Genomic DNA, 14,206 nt, shown 5'->3' with positions numbered 1-14,206 from the left:
GGGTGGGGTGGGGTTGCGGGGACGCCGCCCTGGACTTCCAGTGCCCCGGGGGCCGCGTCCTGGGGGACTCTGCGGGCGCAGCCGCTCCTCTGCCTCACGTCGTTACTCTCTCGCCGTGGGTAACGGGGCCACGTAGAAGCCGCGGAGGCCCCAGTGCTTTCCCGAGGCCGGGGAGGATGCTGGCCTCTCTCCCTGACAGCCGCCACTCCACGCCCGCCTTGCAGCCCGGCTCTCCGTCTCCGCGCCACTCGGAGCGCCCGGGTACCCGCCTCCCTCCGTGCCAGGGTGCGCCGCCTGCCGCCCAGTCCGGCCCCCCGGGGAAAGCGGGTGCCCTGGCCTCCAGCCCTGCACCGGGCCGATGCTTCCCTCTGGTCCAGGCCGAGCTACAAGAGTGAAACCCGAGGCTGCCGGTGATCTGCTCCCTGCCTTTCGATGCCTTCTGGCCGGCTCACGAATATCACCTTATCTTACATTTTTAAATACCTGGCAGAGTCGCAGGGCTCGGCGTTACTTTTTTTTGGGCCAGGCCCATGAAGGGCCAGGAGGTTTGTTTTGTCCCTTCACCTATTGGATCATCCAGTTTGAGAGTCTTGTCACTTAGGGAAGCCTCCAGGTAAAGTGGGCCCTTACTGAGGCAGGGATGGGATGTTGCCTTCCCAGAATCTTGGTATGTAAGTACAGCGATGAAAAAGGAGTTCAGGATATTTATCTTAAGTATTTTTTCTAACTTTCACTTAAAAAAATTCGTCACCTCTCTTTAAAACAAAACAGCTACAAAAATTTCTTTAGGTGTTTAAATGAGCCTTTGTCACCTACTGTTGAATAAAACATAGCATAGACAGAAATATATATATAACTATATGCGTAGAAATATGTGAGAAAATGTTGGGCAGGTCAGTAACCTAGGATATATACAAGCTTCAGATAACCTGTAATAGGCATCTGTAGACAAAATTCTTTGAAAACCCAGATCTTCCATAATTTTTGACCAGAGACTCTCATGGGATGAGTCTTCATGTCACTGCCTGAAATAAATAGCTTCAGGGGCTTCTCAAAGCCTGGAATATTCCATGGAAACCTCTTTAACCTGGCATATAAGCCCTGTACCCTCAACCTGCCTGCCTCTTCCCGTTGTCTCCTCTCACTGATTACTTCCTGAATACACCGCTGTCTTCCGCACATCTGGTCTTCCATTCTTTGCTGCCTTGCAGAGGCTCTTCCCTTCTGTGAGTGCCCATATTTGTGTACTAAATCTCACTCTGCTTCCAAGGTGAGTGTGAATATTCTTTGAGAAGCCTTCTGCTTTCAAGGCAAAATGCTGTGGTTTCTTCTGCCCCTCTTTTTACAGACTTTATAGCGTGTAACCTCATAGTTGTTATTTGTGCAACAAGATCTGAAGGCCTGCTATGTTCCAAGCATTGCCCCAGTTGCTAGCAATATAGAAATTAACAAAAGATCCCTGCCCTAAGTTGTTAGGAGACATAGGGAAAGGATCCTATAGGATGTGATGAGTAAGTGCTTGGAGAGCCCAAAGGAGGGAGTGACTGCCAGGAGAGAGAAGGAAGCAGAGTATTTCTTAGTAGAGGTCATATTTGAGCTAGGTTTTAGGTCTGAGTTTGTAAGGTGCTTAATTATTTCCACTGTTACCTTCAGTAACCAGCTGTGAACTCTGTTTCTGACAGGAAGAGGTGGGCCATAAAAGTTCAGTAATGGTATCTGCCACATAATTTTCCATAGAGTCCATAGGATTGGTAGAACTTATAATCAATTTATATACCTACTTGGTTAATTATTAGGGTTAAAATACAGACGTTGCCTTTTGAAAACAGTATTTTTTTGGTGAACTAATAAAATCTGAGTTTAAGTTGAGTGGGATTAATGGCAGAACTTCTTTCAGTTTGCAGTCCCATCGGTGTTAATTATGGTGGTCAATTTAGTGGAAGAAAAGAAATTTTTTGTTGTTTTTTTTTCTGTTTGAGAGGAGTTTGAGAACAAAAACACCTGCTTATTCTACCCTGACTTTTGCACATTTGCATTGTGGGAAGGGCTTTTCTATGAAAAATATGAAGTTTATCTCATATTTTCCCAACTAAAAGAGAAAGAGATGGCCTGTGTGGGGGCCCTGTTATTGAAAAATCAAATTGCTGGAATAGGTTTTTCGCAAGGGCTTAATGTTTATAGGGAATTACAAACCTGTTTCCATTTAGGGTTTAATGCTAGTTCAGAGATTAAGACTGAACTTGTGGTTAAGCACTTTTGCTTAAACATTACACGCAGAAGTTAGCAGTTCAAACACTGAACCAGTTTCAACATGAATGCCAGTTGACAGCCTTTGCTTCTAGCCGCCATACGGCAGGTGTCATATGATATGACTCCAGCAGTGTGAACCGTGACCAGCAGCAGGAGGCTCAGATGTGCCTGAGCAGAAAGCCAAAGGAGGCACCGTGTTTTAACTTTCCAGCATGGCACGGGCACGGAGGACTTTTTCTCTATTTCCTTCTGGGCAGAGTTTGGGGCCCCCAGGATTAGGAGAGAATAAGTTTACTAAAATCCAAACAAAGCACATTCAGTTGTTTGACTTCTGTTTTAGAAAAATAAACACAGGATTTTGCAAGCCTAAAAATAAAGTTTTCTCTTTATTGTATAATTGTTCTTGTGTTTTAAAAGGTCGGTGGAGAAACTGTAATGCTCTTAGGAGTATTCTGGTTCAGAAGTTTATTCATGACCTGGAAGTGATGTAAAATCGATTGGAGGGAGTTTTATATTTACAGAGGGGTTAAAAATGTTGGAAATTATTAAATTCCTTCTTCTAGCCATTGATATCCTTGTCTTAGTAGATTTCAAATATTTCTGTCTTTTTGGAGGCTTTCCAACCTGTTTATACTCTTCAGCCTTGTTAATCTTTGTTCCGTACCTCTCTACAGAAGGAATTTGGGGGTGAGTTGAGCCCCCAAAGGTAGGTACCCCTACCTTTAGAAGTATAAGGGGCACTTAAAGCTATGCCAGTTGAAAACTTAGTTTATTTGTTGGTGGTATTAATAATATTACCTAGATTTGCTAAACAGGGAACGAAGGTGAATCATATAAGTGTTTACTTGGCCGTCCGTAATGGAATGGAGCTTCTCATTCAAAGAGTTGTAGTCACTGAAGTACCAGTTTCTGTATTTGAATCAGATGATTCCAGCAGTGTTGTTATCTTTGCTGAATTTCTTCTGAGAAACACTAGACTCCTGCCTCAACGTATATGTTTGATTTTCTTAGGTTTTTTTTTTTTTGCAGGATGCACCTTTCTTTATGTAGTTTTATACCAGATTTCTCAGTGTTGCTTCACCTTTGTCCTGGGTGGTCATTTAGAATGACCTAAAAGTAACAAATTGCCATCTTAGTCAATACGAAGAATTTGAGTTCTAGAATCCTGGACATGGTTTGACAGAGGGTTCCTTTGAATGCTATATTTCTCTCCTGTGAGGCTTTGTTTATCCATTGAGGTGTGTTTTCCTCAGGTCCAGGTAATAGTGCATATGGCCAGGTCTTTAAGCCTCTCGTAAAATGAGATTGTAAATAGCCCCGGGCATTCCCACTTTGCTCTGTGCTCTCAGAGTTTCTGTGGATTTAAATGGTTTGGGGATTAGAATTGGTTTTTACAGATATCCTAGAGGCAGTCTGAGGACAGTGGTACCTCCGCTGGCACTGGGGTAAGGGAACCGGAGCACTGAGTGTGTGTTCTCATCTCCCAGACATTTACACCAGGCTGCCTTGCTGCTGCAGTGTGTTCTTTGACCTTGATTAGTTTGTTTGTTGTTGTTTTTAAAATACTAAATGATGCCTGAGATGCTTTGTCTCAAAGAAGACAGGGCTTTGATTTTAATTTCATTTCACTTATTTTTTATAAGTAGAAAAATGTATATAGAAATGTTCTTTTGTATTTTTTATTATTTTTTTTGATACAGGGTCTCACTCTGTCGCCCAGGCTAGAGTGCAGTGGTGCAATCATACCTCACTGTAGCCTGGAACTCTTGGACTCAAGTGATCTTCCCACATGAGCCTCATGAGTAGCTGGGACTATAGGTGCAAACCATCATGCCTCATCATGCCTGCCTATTTTTTTTTGAAAAGAGATGGGGGTCTCACTATGTTGCCCAAGCTGGTCTTGAACTCCTGAGCTAAGTGATGCTCCTGCCTTGGCTTCCCAATGTGTTGGGATTACAGGTGTGTGCGTGGCCTCTTTACATATATAATTTTTTTTTTTTTTTGTAAGACAGAGCCTTGCTCTGTTGCCTGGGCTGGATTGCAGTGGCACCGTCTCAGCTTACTGCAACCTCCGCCTCCTAGATTCAAGCATTTGTCCTGCCTCAGGCTCCCAAGTAGCTAGTATTACAGGCCCGGCTAATTTTTGTATTTTTTGTTAGAGACGGGGTTTCACCATGTCGTCCAGGCTGGTCATGAAGTCTTGGCCTCAAGTAACCCGCGCGCCTCAGCCTCCCAAATTGCTAGGATTATAGGTGTGAGTCACTGTGCCCGGCCTCTTTTGTATTATTTGTATTGTGGTAAAATATACACAACAAAAATTGTACCATTTTAACCATTCTTAAAGTGTACAATTCAATAGAATTAATTATATTTACAAGATAAATACTCTTTTAAATGTGCTGTCATGGGGCTAGGGGGAGATCTCAAGGTAAAAAGAAACTATGGTAAAGTGACTGCAATCCTTTATATGTGCATTTGATTTTTAACTAGTGATATTATGAATTCTTCCCTGACTTTTATGGTTTATTGTATACTACGTTTACTGACGGTGTTTGAAAATAAGCTGCAGCAGTGCCGGCCCTGGAGTCCGACAGCCTGGTCTGTTTCATGTCCTGCAATGGCAGTCACTGACGCTGCGACCTTGAGCAAATGACTTAGATGTGTCTGCACTCAGTTTCCTCATTGGTAACATAGAGATGATAAAAATAGGGTTGTGAGGAATGAGAGAATGTAAAGCACTGAGAATCGTGCCTGGCACACAGCATGCTTTCAATTAGTCTTAGCCATAACTTCTATAGACTTCATTTGCTAATCAGATGCAAGTTATCAGGAGAGAACACAGTCCTATCTTTGGCAAGATTCTGGAGTGGCTTGAAGAGTTTCTCTGCTATGTTTCTAGCAGGGAGGAGGTAGGAAGGAGAGGTTGTTCCCTAGTCCCACTCTTCTGCTGGGCTGCTGGAAGGGGCTTATAAGGGGAGAGGCCCCCGAGGATCTGGCTTCCCCTTGCATCTCCACTGCTATGGGAGGAAACTGAAGAGACCTGTGAAGCTCCTGGCGATTTGGACAGCTCAGGGGTTTAGGTGCCAGATGGCCCTCTGACAAGTGATGAGAGCATCCTGCGGGAAGGTTGCTGAAGAGGAGCAGCCCATTATGAGAGGGCTCCGAGAACAACCTGCTAAGACTGCACTTTCGTCCACCTCTGAGTTTGCCTGGAGGCTGCCATGCTGGCAGGAAATGCTGCTGACTAAAAGAAACGCTCCCTGTGTGTCCCAGCCAGTGCGAGGACAGAGGCCTTCATTTTCAGATAAAGTCATCACCATTGCTTCCCTGTCTCCTTGTTTCCCTCTCTGCTTTTCCCTCAGTTTATAAATATTCTCAAGCCTGTCTCTTATCTTTAAATGACAAAAGAGAACAAAACAAAACACTCTCCCTGTTTCTTTCTCCTCTGGCTACTCCCTTATCTCATTTCTTCCTTTCACTGCTAAACTGTTTCCAGGAACCTCCCATTCCCTCTCTGCCCACTGCAGTCTGGCTTCTGCCCTTTCCCTGAGAAACCCAAGTTACTCTCTCTGAAATCACTGTGACTCTTCTGTGGGCAGAGCCAGTGGACACTGCAGTCCTTCTCTCTGCTCTCTGCAGGGTTAGGTGCCATCTTTCATTCTTTTGGAAAGGCATTTGCTTGAGCTTCCATGCCATGCCTTCCTTCTGGACTTCCTGTACTCCCCTGCCTGCCCCGGATGCAGGATCCACATCTCTATCTGTTTGAGGCTTCAGCTACCACCTCAAATGCCGAGGGTCTTCCTGACTATAGACCAGTGTTTGGACTACCTTTTTAATGTTTTCGTTTGAATGTTTCACAGGGACTTCATACATTTAAACTCATTGCCTCTCCACCCTTGCCTCAGTCCTAATCTGGTTCCTTCTATATTCATCTTCTTGAGAGGCTGGCCATCCTGTACTTTCCTGTCTTCGTCCATCTCTCACATCTGTTTGGTCACCCAGTCCTAAATACTCCACCTCCTTGAAATCTTCTTTGATTTGACTCTGACTCTTCATGTCGGCGACCGCTGGTTTAGTTCAGGCCCTTATCAATTCTTATTTGGATGATTGTAATAATTTCCTGATCAGGTTCCTTTTTTCCATTCTTGTTTCTGGCTGTAGTGTGCATTGCTACCAGAATGATACTGCTATACCAAAATTCTTTATAATGTTTCTCCCAGGCTGAAACGCCTTTAGTAACTCTCCCATCATCCTCAAGACTAATTTGAAGCACAGTGCTTAAGGTCTTTTGGGAATTGTCTCTTGCCTCCCTTTTCAGCCACATCTTGTCATTTCCAGTCTCAGGACAGACTCTCCAGCCAGTGGGAACGTTTTGCAGTTGCTGAAATGCCTCTTCTAGGCAAGATTTCCCTCTGCTTGGAACACCATTCCAAGACCCTTATTCCGAGATCCTTCCTTCCATTTTAATCTATGTAGCAAAGAGCTCTGTCTCTTCTTTTAAATATTGCCCTTATTGAAGTATAATATGCATGTGGAAAAGTGTACACATAAACGATGTATATCTTGGTGCATGTTCATGAATTGAACACACCATGTAACCAGCACCCTGACTGGGCCTCCCTTCTCATACCCTGAACAGGTAGGTGGTTTCTCGTCACACAAATAATCTCTGCCTCTAGAGCCCCCCTCCCACTTGCCCTTCAGGCTCTGTTGGGTCTTTCGTTCCCTGGCAGTTCTCATACTGTCTGCAAATTGTTTCTTCCTTGCTAGCCTGGCTGTAGACTGTTAAGTCTTCTTTGAGGACAGGGTCTCTCATCTCCATACCCCACATGTCATAATAGATATTTAATAAATGTTTTCTGGATGAAGGTCTGAGTTTTGGGGATAAATACTCCCTCCCCACCTTGTGGAAGAGAAACATTGCCTGACGTCTAAAAATTTGCCTCGCTGGATCCTGAGGATTTGATCTTGCCTGTGGTTAATGATGGTGCTTATTTAGTTGCGTTTGGGCCAATCAGCTTAAAGGACTCTGTAGAAATTAGCTCATTAATCCTCACAGATGAAGAGTAAGCACTTTGAGTGTGTCCACCTGCATGTGTTGTGGAGATAGGCAGGCAGAGGCCTGGCTCTCCTGAGGTCCTAGGACTGCGAGGTGGCCTTTCTGGCTGGATGAAAGGACCCAGAGCTCCCTGCCACAGTTCTGGCATCCGTAGACATTGTAGGGTGGAGTGGGGAAGTCCCACACTGCCCTTCCAAAGCTCTAGAGCTTTCTTTTCTTGAGTATACCAGTGATCTCTGTCTCTTGCTGTTCATGTATTTATATATAACGCTCACCTTGAAGTTCTGTGGAACATCTTCCTGTGTAGGAATCAGGACTGCTGGAGACCATCAGGGATACAGGTGAAACACAGGAGCAGAATTGCAGAACAAGTGGCTTTCAAAGGTTGTTATGATGGCAGGAGTTCTATTTTTATAAATTATAAGGGACTGACAGGATAGGGTGGGTGTGGTACCTGCTAAGACCATAGAACCAGGTCATTCTTTTTAAGTCAAAACCAATCTAATAGATATTATAATTCCTTTACAATGTACTTTTTGGGAAAGTTTTTTTTGCTATTTAAATATAATTCCCCATGTAATCATGTGAAGTCATACACTCTCCTCTAGGATAGTTTTGTTTAGATTATACCAAAACAGCTCTTAGTCAAAGTGATTCAAGTGTTTCTCTTTTCCCTAGCTGCCATTAATTGGCCAAGTTTTTGATACTAGACAAGAATTCAATATATTAATTAAAAAGGCATTTCAGACTTGGCTTAACTGAAAAGCAGAAGAGAAATAAAAATCCTTTAGAGAATGGATTGGCAGTACTTTATTTCTAGAGTTGATTTAGATAAATACTTTGGAATCTGTTGTGAGTAAATGATATATTTCAAATTTCTTCTCACTTGCCAAACAGTCATTTGAGAATAAACCCTGGCTTAGCTTTAAGAAACTTCTTGGACATTGAGGATTGAGATGAATTGACCTTTTAAACTGATGGTGTATTTTGATATATGGGAAAACATTTTAAGATAGAAATGGTAGAGACCTCTACATTCATATTATCCCTGATTTTATTTTGAAACCTCTTCCAGGTAAGTGGCATTTAGTATAATTCTCAGAAGCCTAGTATTGGGGGTGCTCATGCGATTCTTCCCTTAGGTAAAAATACACATTTTATTGACATTTATGGGTTTAGGTTTCTAACCTTTAGTTACCACTGGAGCTGTTTGTCAGAAAAACTAGATGGAAAATAGAGGTGGATGACTCTGCCCTGTCAATGATAGATCTTCATTCGGGGAGTATTTTGGAAGCCAGTGACCTGTGATAGTTGTGAGACTTCTCATAATCATTCTGTGGATTAATTCTTAGAAGAATCAATGATTTTGTTTTGAACTGGTTGCATCAATTTGAACCAGAGTTTGTACTAAGGGTATTCCAACTGCTTATTTCCTACTCTGTTTAGTCTGGGGATTGAAAAAGAGTTATATTTTGGGGGGTTGGTGCCTATTGACCTATCCTGTGTAGCTTAGATTTTACTTTGAATCATCTGGTTCTCTTTCTTTCTCTCTGGCAGTGTCACTATCTCTCTTTGTTTAATTATGGGGTGACTCAAGAAAGCAGAGGAAGAGGAGCAGCAGATGGGGTTTGCTGGGGAAAGAATGGCAGGTCATTGCTGGCTTTTATAAGTAAGTTCCTAGGTGAGAAGTGGCACAAGAATATAGAGAGAATTAGGAAATTTAATTTTAGAGGAGACCAAAGGAAAAAAAATCCATCCCAGCTGCTTTGTCTTGTAACTGAAAACTCTCTAATGGCCAAAGTTGAAGAAACTTGCCTATGGCCACAAAGTCCTTAGGATCCCAGACTCATGATTCTGCCCTAATTCAGTATTTTCTTCCACTTATATCACATTGTTTCCTTGTTGGTGTAAAGACAGATGTTAGAAATGTTACTGACTTGGACCAGCTGCGGTGGCTCACACCTGTAGTCCTAGCACTTTGGGAGGCCGAGACAGGCAGATCACAAGGTCAGGAGTTCGAGACCAGCCTGGCCAATATGGTGAAACCCCATCTCTACTAAAAATACAAAATCATTAGCCGGGCGTGGTGGCACATGCCTGTAATCCCAGCTACTCGGGAGGCTGAAACAGAAGAATTGCCTGAACCCGGTAGGCGGAGGTTGCAGTGAGCCGAGATCGCGCCACTATACTCCAGCCTGGGCAACGACAGAGCGAGACTCCATCTCAAAAAAAAAAAAAAGATTATTGACTCAATAAATTTTAAACTGTTAAAACCTTTTTTTTTTTTTTTGGTAGAGATGGAATCTTACTGTGTTGCCCAGACTATTCTCAAACTCCTGGCCTCAAGTGATTCTCTTGCCTTGGCCTCCCCAAGTACTGGGACTATAGGCGTGAGCCACTGTACCTGGCCTATGACTCAATAGAGTAAAAATATATCTGAGAACATATTTATTTTGTAGGAGTCAGTAAAAATCTATGCCTTTAGGGGCATTAAAATGATTTTTATTTACCTATATTTATTCATCAGGGCATGTTTATTTAACATGTAACCAGGTTATATGTTAACATACATTGTCTTCATTTCAGCCATCACCTTTTGCCTGGCCTATTACAGTAGATTATATTTTTAATCTTGGGTGATCATCTGTCAGTGAGGTGAAGGTGGGTGTGTGTTGTAAGGTAAGGTTGAGGAGCAGAAAGTTGAGGGTTGACCAAAAGTACGTGAAATAGACATACCGCATGACCGATCATTAGTTGGAGGGAGGTGGTCCCTTAGGTGGGGCTGGTATTTTATAACAGAGCAGCAGCAGTGTTCCCAGAAGAAAGGGGCTAGCACCACACTGTCCACCTTGGTAGCCACTAACCACATGTGGCTATTTACATTTAAATTAATTAAGTAAAATTAAAGAAATAGGATATAGTCCTTTGGTTGCGCTAGCCACATTTCAAGTGCTCACTAATGAACTGTGGCTGCAACTGCCTTATTGGATAGTGCAGATACAGACTGTTTCTCTCCTCACAGAAAGTTGTATGGGATGGTGCTGAATGGTAATTTCTTGGAAGTATTCAAAGACTGGCCAAATACTACTATAATGGCTGTAAGTCGTATGAGGCCACTTTTTTATAACACGCAAAGGTATTGCCACTGACTTAGTGCAAAAAGGAGACAGGCATCACCTGATTTTTTAAAAATCTTTTGTTTTCACTCTGCCTATTGCAAGCTAGTCAGTTCATCTTTTCAGAGGAAGAGTATTCTTGTGTGTGGTGAAACAGATACCCCTGTTGACTGAGGAGGATAGTTTTGAAGTATAAGTTTTTATTTTACTGACTTACCTCATTTTGGAAATGTGCTTGTGATGACTAAACACAGATTCTGTCCAAATGAAACCCAATAGTTTCAGAAATACCAAAATGTGGCATTTCTTTAAAAAGATCATTTTAGAGTCTTTGGGTTGGATATCGTAGTCAGAATCACTTCGGTTTGTCTTATGAAGAAGGGACTGATTATATAGGTTTAAAAAATGAAATTACAGAGAAGTTCTGAAATTAACCCTAATTTGGAAAAATAATACCAAAATTAATTTTAGTCACTTAAACAGTGAATTTGAATCGTAGTCCCTTCTTTTCCTTTGAGTTAGAAACATTTTGGTATTTGAGTGATTCAAGGATTAATAGTTTATCCTAAGTTACAAAGCAAGTAAAACATCATTTAAGCCAGTACCTTAATAGAAATTCAAACTCAGCAAGCACTGTTTGGGTAGAGTACCTGCTCTTTTGGGAGAAGGAATTAATGACTGAGGGGTGGGAAAAAAATCTGTATAGGGGAATTAAGTGGGTTTAATTTTGGGCAGTTAAGGAACAGTGTGTGCTTTCTCACATTTAGTGTCCCTTGAGTGACTGGAGCTGTAGCAGAGAATGTTTTACTATGTAATCCCTTTAAAATTTTTCCTTGTATATGCCCTTTCAAGTTTCTGAAGTCTTAAACCCAGTGCCTGACCTTAAACACGAGTTGTTGTGGAAACATTTTTAATATGGCACCTTTCCTGGGTAGTCGGGGGTGGCTGAAATAGTACTAGGGAAAGTGTTTCTGTGTAGTTTCAAATTGTGATCATTAGGATGAACTTAAGAATAGTAATATTTTTGGCATAAGTCAAGATCGGGGCTGGAGTGTTTATCTTTAGTAAAGTAAATACCCACCAGTTGTTTAAAAAGTGTCGCTCTCTGATCTCTAGGGCCAAGAGATGCTGAGCCTCACAGTTCATCTGTGGCCATTTTTCTGATTGTCTTCATAAATGCTGCAAGACTTTCTGAAGGCTATAATTTCATGTCCTGTTCTTTTTTCTTGTTTTCTTTTTTTTTTTTTTGAGATGGAGTCTTACTCTGTTGCCTGGGCTGGAGTGCAGTGGCACGATCTCTGCTCACTGCAACCTCCGCTTCCCGGCTTCAAGCGATTCTCCTGCCTTAACCTCCCGAGTAGCTGGGATTACAGGCACCTGCCACTACGTCCAGCTAATTTTTTTTGTATTTTTAGTAGAGACAGGGTTTCACCATGTTGGACAGGCTGGTCTGAAACTCTTGACCTCGTGATTTGCCCACCTCAGCCTCCCAAAGTGCTGGGATTACAGGCGTGAGCCACTGCACCTGGCCTTCATGTCCTGTTCTTTAAAGCCCGTTGGAAATAGATAATATAGGCAGCTTTGTAACTTACATTTTTGCTTGAACAGTCTTTATGGAAAAGGGGGATAGTTGAAGTTCCAGTGACTAGGACAGGTAAAACTTACAGTTGGATGCTCATTTTGTTCATCTCTCATATTAAAAAATGAAATTATTTTTAGCCATATGTAGTTGTTTAAAACTAAATATTTCCTTGTCTTTTGGAGCTACCTGGAAGAAAGGGAGTGACAAAAATAGGAAAGATGGTCGTTATGAGGTATGACTGACCTTAAATTAATCATATCAGAATTGTTATATACAGAAAGTGTTCTTTCCTTCAGGGGGATGTGTGGGAGGGTGTCCATTTTTACTTTATAGCTACATTTTTTTTTAAATGAAAACTTAGATCTTTTGCCACAAGCAGGCTGATGTTGCCATCGGAAGACTGGATGAAAAATGTGATGGCGAGTGTGTGATTTGTGACTCCTGTGTGTGTCCCTGCACTCTGGTGATGTGATGAGTGTAATTATGGGTCTTACCAGGGGCACCGTGTGATCCGTGGAGGTCTTGGAGTCTCTGGTGCCTATTATTGTAAGGAGTGCACCATCCAGGAGAAGGACAGAGATGGCTGCCCAAAGATTGTCAACTTGAGGAGCTCTAAGATCTATTCAATGAACGCAAAAAATATGGCTTCAGGAAGAGGTGATTGGTGGGTGGCCCCTTCTTCCCCCCCACATCAAGCTGCTGCAGTTACCAGAAAAGATGCCTACTACTACCAGCAGAAAGGGAGCAGAGCCTGGAGCATCACCAGGAGTGTCTGCTAGTGTACTGGCGCTTTGCCACCCCCTCCTCTCCCTTCACCTAGACACGTGGTAGGGATGGAAAAGGATTCTTCACAGAGCACTCTGGCACACTGTATCAGAGAAAAATTGATAGATTAGTTAATGGTTTTTCTTGAATTCGAGGAGCAAAGATCTGTTCTCCATATTGATATGTTCTCCCTCAACCAAGATATTCTAAAAAGAAATAATATTTTAGTCTTTGCTTGAGGAGTTGACTGTGAAGCTACGCCCAGTGACAAGTATGTTCTTGCAGCAGCTCTGGTGGCAGCTGTCCTTGAGGAACCTTCGGTGTGTGGTGGGAAGCTATCAGAATAAGAAATGTAGCCGTTTACTCTTTTAACACTTGTGCTGGTGTCATGTTATTTTCCTTCTGAGAAATTGGAAATCCTTTCTGTTGTTATTATTTTGATAAAGGTAGTGTTTATTTTCTGGTAAACAACAACAACAAAATTAGCCATTTCTATCAGTCCTCCTGTGAAGAAATGAGACTAATTTTCTAAGGTGACATTAATTTGCTTTTAAAATACTTCCAAAAATGTTTTAAGCAGTGGTATTTGTATTGGAATAAGTATGTAACCTTACAGAATGACTCTTTAGCATGACAGTGCTGTTGTTTACTGTAAGTTTTGTTTACTATTATTTGTAATCAATTCTGGATCACTATTTCATAGAAGTGATAAGACTAGGACTTGGTTGGAGGTTACAGTGAGCCGTTGGCACAGAGGTAGGGATTGCAAAAGTAAAAGCTGATGGTGGCTGAGAGGAGTTTGGTAGGGTGGTGGATGGGATTCTACAGTCAGGTCTGCGAAGCCAGGGAGAAAATGGATGGACTCATTCTGAGGCAAAGACTAGTACACAGCCACAAGAGACCTCAGACCTGAGCAGGTCTGAGAAAGGGGGAGAATAAGAACTTGGGGGGCATTTCCAAGTTTACAATTTGCAGGACTTGACAAGGGGTCAAGGCAAGGAGATTGGTAGGGAGAGTGTAATTTTTCCAAGGATGATTCAGTAGCAGCCTCTTGTTGAGGTAGGTGCCTCTTTTGAAGTTTTGCCATCAAGGGTGCCTCTGACAGACTGAAAGGCTCGGTTCTCTCATCATGGATTCTGACATTCACTGTATCAGCTATCTATAGCTGTATAACGAACCACCCCAAAACTTAGTGGCTTAAAGTGAGGACCATTTGACTTGCTTATAATACAAGTTAGCAATTTGGGTTTGGCTGGGCTGGGCAATTCTTCAGTTTGGGGTCAGCATTACACACACACACACCCTCCCTCACCCTTCAAATATCACATTGGAATCAACATTTTTGACCCATGGCCAGCTTGGCTGGGGCTCTGTTTTCAGATGGTCTCACTTGCGTGTGGGGTGGTTGGTGGTGGCTGTTGGCTGGCCCTCACT

At 42.5% G+C, this 14,206-nt stretch overlaps 1 protein-coding gene across 1 annotated transcript in view; it reads left to right on the top strand.

Moving 5' to 3' along the window:
• The window catches only part of STK39 (serine threonine kinase 39), a 300,851-nt gene that overhangs the window by 686 nt on the left and 285,959 nt on the right, over positions 1-14,206 (top strand). The window lies entirely within an intron of this gene.

The sequence above is a fragment of the Colobus angolensis genome, unplaced genomic scaffold (assembly GCF_000951035.1).
Source record: "Colobus angolensis palliatus isolate OR3802 unplaced genomic scaffold, Cang.pa_1.0 Scaffold517, whole genome shotgun sequence".
NCBI lineage: Eukaryota > Metazoa > Chordata > Mammalia > Primates > Cercopithecidae > Colobus > Colobus angolensis.
This window is presented reverse-complemented; position numbering and strand designations above follow the sequence as displayed.